This window comes from Arachis duranensis, chromosome 1, assembly GCF_000817695.3.
Source record: "Arachis duranensis cultivar V14167 chromosome 1, aradu.V14167.gnm2.J7QH, whole genome shotgun sequence".
Lineage (NCBI taxonomy): Eukaryota > Viridiplantae > Streptophyta > Magnoliopsida > Fabales > Fabaceae > Arachis > Arachis duranensis.
This window is the reverse complement of record NC_029772.3, coordinates 79,549,558-79,555,121: the sequence shown is the minus strand read 5'-3', so window position 1 is coordinate 79,555,121 and position 5,564 is coordinate 79,549,558. Positions and strand designations below refer to the sequence as shown.

The 5,564-nt window shown below is 39.1% G+C and overlaps 1 non-coding gene across 1 annotated transcript; it reads left to right on the top strand.

Annotated features, from left to right (window-relative positions):
- Nucleotides 1–4,330: 4,330 nt before the first annotated feature.
- LOC127742450 (small nucleolar RNA R71) lies at nucleotides 4,331–4,434 on the top strand. The gene has a single exon (XR_008003714.1). It is a non-coding gene; the product is annotated as a small nucleolar RNA R71 (small nucleolar RNA).
- Nucleotides 4,435–5,564: the final 1,130 nt, after the last annotated feature.

Sequence of the window (5,564 nt, the reverse complement as noted above, 5' to 3'; positions counted from 1 at the left end):
GGACAGCTTGATTTAGCCACTTAGGCCAGGATTTTATTCCTTTAGGCCCTCCTATCCATTAATGCTCAAAGCCTTGGATCCTTTTTACCCTTGCCTTTTGGTTTAAAGGGCTATTGGCTTTTTTTGCTTGCTTTTTCTTTCTTTTTTTCTTGTGATTTTCGCCACTTTTTTTCGCAAGCTTTTTTCTTTTTCACTGCTTTTTTTTTTTGCTTCAAGAATCAATTTCATGATTTTTTAGATTATCAATAACATTTCTCTTTGTTCATCTTTCTTTCAAGAGCCAACAATTTTAACATTCATAAAATTCACTATAAAAAATATGCGCTGTTCAAGCATTCATTCAGAGAACAAAAATTATTGCCACCACATCAAAATAATTAAACTAATTTCAAGATAAAATTTGAAATTCAAGTACTTCTTGTTCTTTTGTAATTAGGAACATTTTTCATCTAAGAGAGGTGAAGGATTCATGGAATTATTCATAGCTTTAAGACATAGACACTAGACACTAATGATCATGTAATGAAGACACAAACATAAATAAAACATCAAGCATAGAAATCGAAAAACAGAAAAATAAGAACAAGGAAATCAAAGAACGGGTCCACCTTAGTGATGGTGGCTAGTTCTTCCTCTTGAAGATCCAATGGAATGCCTGAGCTCCTCTATGTTTCTTCCTTGCCTTTGTTGCTCCTCCCTCATAGCTCTTTGATCTTCTCTAATCTCATGGAGAATGATGGAGTGCTCTTGGTGCTCCACCCTTAGTTGGTCCATGTTGTAACTCAAGCCTTCCAAAGAGGTGTTGAGTTTCTCCCAATAGTTGTGTGGAGAAAAATGCATCCCTTGAGCCATCTCAGGGATTTCTTGATGATGAATTTCCTCATGCTCTTGTTGAGGTCCGTGAGTGGGCTCTCTTGTTTGCTCCATCCTTTTCTTAGTGATGGGCTTGTCCTCTTCAATGAGGATGTCTCCTTCTATGTCAATCTCAGCCGAATTGCATAGGTGACAAATGAGAGGAGAAAAGGCTAACATTGCCAAAGTGGAGGACTTGTCAGCCACCTTGTAGAGTTCTAGAGGTATGATCTCATGAACTTCCACTTCCACCCCAATCATGATACTTTGGATCATGATGGCCCGATCTACTGTTACATTGGATCGGTTGCTAGTAGGAATGATGGAGCGTTGGATGAACTCCAGCCATCCTCTAGCCCCAGGCTTAAGGTCTGGTCTTCTCAATTGAACAGACTTGCCTCTTGAGTCCCTTTTCCATTGAGCTCCTTCCACACATATGTCCATGAGGACTTGGTCCAACCTTTGATCAAAGTTGACCCTTCTAGTGTAGGGGCATGCGTTTTCTTGCATCATTGTCAAGTTGAACGTCAACCTTATATTTTCCGGACTGAAATCTAAGTATTTCCCCTGAACCATTGTAAGCCAATTCTTTGGATTTGGGTTCACACTTTGATCATGGTTCCTAGTGATCCATGCATTGGAATAGAACTCTTGAACCATTAAGATTCTGACTTGTTGAATGGGGTTGGTAAGAACATCCCAATATCTTCTTCGGATCTCATGTCGGATCTCCAGATACTCATTCCTTTTAGGCATGAAAGGGACCTCAGGGATCACCTTCTTCTTGGCCACAACTTCATAGAAGTGGTCTTGATGGACATTTGAGATGAATCCTCTATCTCCCATGACTCGGAGGTGGAAGCTTTTGTCTTCCCTTTCCTCTTTCTAGAGGTTTCTCCGGCCTTAGGTGCTATAAATGGTTATGGAAAAATAAAAAGCAATGCTTTTACCACACCAAACTTAAAAGGTTTGCTCGTCCTCGAGCAAAAGAAGAAAGAAGGAAGAGGAAGAAGAAGAAAATAGAGGAGATGGAGGGTAGGGAAAGAGAGGGAGAGTGGCCGAATAGAATTGGGTGGGTTTGGGAGGGAAAAGTGTTTGAATTTGAAAAGTGAAGTAGGTGGAGGGTTTTTAGGGAAGAGGGATGGAGGTGATTGGTGAAGAGAATATAGGGAAGAGAATAGCATTTGATAGGAGAGTGGTGTTTTGGGTAGAGTGTTATAGAGATGTGTGAGGGGAAGAGAGAGAGGTGGGGTAGGTAGGGATCCTGTGGGGTCAAGGACTTATCATCCCTGCTCTATTTAGGCGTGCAAAAACACCCTTAGAGTGCAATTCTGGCATTTAACGCCAGACTGCTGGCAGTTTCTGGCGTTAAACGCCAGCTTTTATACCTTTCCTGGCGTTTAACGCCAAGCTGTAGCCTATTTCTGGCGTTAAACGCCAGTCTGGTGCTTCTTTCTGGCGTTAAACGCCAGTCTGGTGCCTATTTCTGGTGTTAAATGTCCAGAATGGTGCCAGACTGGGCATTTAACGCCCATCCTGCTACCCTTACTGGTGTTTAAACGCCCGTAAGTTTTTCCTCCAGGGTGTGCTATTTCTAATGCTATTTTTGAATTTGCTTTGATTTTTGCAGTTGTTTTTGTGACTCCGCATGATCATAAACTTAAAGAAAACATGAAATAATAATGGAAAATGGAAATTTAACATAGATAAATAAAAAATGGGTTGCCTCCCAATAAGCGCTTCTTTAATGTCAATAGCTTGACAGTGAGCTCTCATGGAGCCTCACAGACATTCAGAGCATGGTTGGGGCCTTCCAACACCAAACTTAGAGTTTGGTTGTGGCCTCTCAACACCAAACTTAGATTTTGGTTTTGGCCTCCCACCACCAAACTTAGAGTTTGAATGTGGGGGTTTTATTTGACTCTGTATTGAGAGAAGTTGTTCATGCTTCTTCTCCATGTGTATAGAAAGAGAACCTTGAGTCTTGAATACAAGGTAGTCCTCATTCAATTGAAGAACTAACTCTCCTCTGTCAACATCAATCATAGCTTTTGCTGTGGTTAGGAAAAGTCTGTCAAGGGTGATGGATTCATTCTCATCTTTCCCAGTGTCTAGGATTATAAAATCAGCAGGGATGTAAAGGCTTTCAACCTTCACTAGCACGTCCTCTACTAGTCCATAAGCCTATTTTATTGATTTGTTTGCCATCTCTAGTGAGATTCTTGTAGCTTGTACCTCAAAGATCCCTAGTTTCTCCAGAGAGTGGGATGAGGTTAATACCCGACCCTAGGTCACACAGAGCCTTCTCAAAGGTCATGGTGCCTATGGTACAGGGTATTAAGAATTTACCAGGATCCTGTTTCTTTTGAGGTAAAGTTTGCTGAACCCAGGTATTCAGTTCATTAATGAGCAATGGAGGTTCATCCTTCCAAGTCTCATTACCAAATAGCCTGGCATTCAGCTTCATGATTGCTCCTAAATACTGAGCAACTTGCCCTTCAACAATGTCTTCATCTTCTTTAGAAGATGAATAGTCATCAGAGTTCATGAATGGTAAAAGGAAGTTCAATGGAATCTCTATGGTCTCTGTATGAGCCTCAGATTCCTTTGGTTCCTCATTGGGGTACTCTTTAATGGCCATTGGACGTTCCCTAACGTCATCCTCACTGGGAATCATTGCCTTTTCACTCTCTCTAGGTTTGGTCATAGGGGTCACGGTTATGGCCTTGCACTCTCTTTTGGGATTCTCTTTTGTATTGCTTGGGAGAGTGTTGGGAGGAGTTTCAGTAACCCTTTTACTCAGCTGATCCACTTGTGCCTCCAAGTTTCTGATGGAGGACCTTGTTTCATTCATGAAACTAAGAGTGGCCTTAGATAGATCAGAGACTATATTTGCTAAGCTAGATGGGTTTTGCACAGAATTCTTTGTCTGTTGTTGAGAGGATGATGGAAAAGGCTTGCCATTGCTAAATCTGTTTCTTCCACCATTATTATTGTTAAAGCCTTGTTGAGGCTTTTGTTGATCCTTCCATGAGAAATTTGGATGATTTCTCCATGAGGGATTATAAGTGTTTCCATAGGCTTTACCATGTAATTCACCTCTGCTATTGCAGGGATCTCAGGATCATAAGCTTCTTCTTCAGAAGATGCTTCTTTAGTACTGTTGGATGCATTTTGCAAACTATTCAGACTCTGAGAAATCATATTGACTTGTTGAGTCAACATTTTATTCTGAGCCAATATGGCATTCAAAACATCAATTTCAAGAACTCCCTTCCTTTGAGGCGTCCTATTATTCATAGTATTCCTTTCAGAGGTGTACATGAACTAGTTATTTGCAACCATTTCAATGAGTTCCTGAGCTTTTGCAGGCGTTTTCTTCAGGTGAATATATCCACCTGTAGAATGGTCCAATGACATCTTAGACAATTCAGATAGACCATCATAGAATATATCCAGGATGGTCCATTCTGAGAGCATGTCAGAAGGACACTTTTTAGTCAGTTGTTTGTACCTTTCCCATGCTTCATAGAGGGATTCACCTTCTTTCTGCCTGAAGGTTTGAACATCCATTCTAAGCTTGCTTAGCTTTTGAGGAGGAAAGAATTTGGCTAAGAAAGTCGTGACCAACTTATCCCAAGAGTTCAGGCTATCTCTAGGTTGAGAGTCCAACCATATTCTAGCTTTGTCTCTTACAGCAAAAGGGAAAAGCATAAGCTTGAAGACATCACGGTCAACTCCATTGGTTTTAACAGTGTCACAGATCTGCAAGAATTCAGTTAAGAACTGAAAAGGATCTTCTGATTGATGTCCATAAAACTTGGAATTCTGTTGCATCTGAGAAACTAATTGAGGCTTTAGCTCAAAATTGTTTGCTCCAATGGCAGGGATTGAGATGCTTCTTCCATGGAAGTTGGAATTTGGTGCAGTGAAGTCACCAAGCATCTTTCTTGCGTTGTTGTTGGGTTCGGCCAGTAGTTTTTTTTCGAGTTTCTCTGTAAGATTTTCTCTGGATTGTTGTGCTTTAGCTTCTCTTAGCTTCTTCTTTAGAGTCCTTTCAGGTTCAGGGTCAGCTTCAACAAGAATGTTCTTGTCCTTGCTCCTGCTCGTATGAAAAAGAAGAGAAAATAAAGGAAGATGAATCATCTATGTCACAGTATAGAGATTCCTTTATGTGAGTAGAAGAAGAGAAGAATAGAAGAATAATGTAGGGAGAAGAGATGAAGAATTCGAACACAGAGAGGGAGAGAGGGTTCAAATTATGAGTAGCAGAGAAGTGTTAATATATAAATAAAATAAATTGAAAGAGATGAGAGAGAGGGAATTCAAATATTAACTAAAAGAGAAGAAAAATATTTTTGTTTTTGTTTTAAAAATTAGTTAGTATTCAAAAATTAAGAAAAGGAATAAAAATTAAAAGTTAAAACAATTAGTTAAATAAAACGATTTTTGAAAAAGAGGAAGGTGATTCAAAAATTAGAGAGAGAAAAGTAGTTAGGTGGTTTTGAAAAAGATAAGAAATAGTAAAACAAACAAAAAGTCAATTAGTTAATTGAGAAAGATTTGAAAATCAATTTTGAAAAGATAAGAAGTTAGAAAAGATTTTTGAAATCAAAATTAAAAAAAAAAGATATGATTGAAAAAGATTTGATAAAAAAGATATGATTTGAAAAAGATATGATTAAAAAGATATGATTGAAATTTATTTTGAA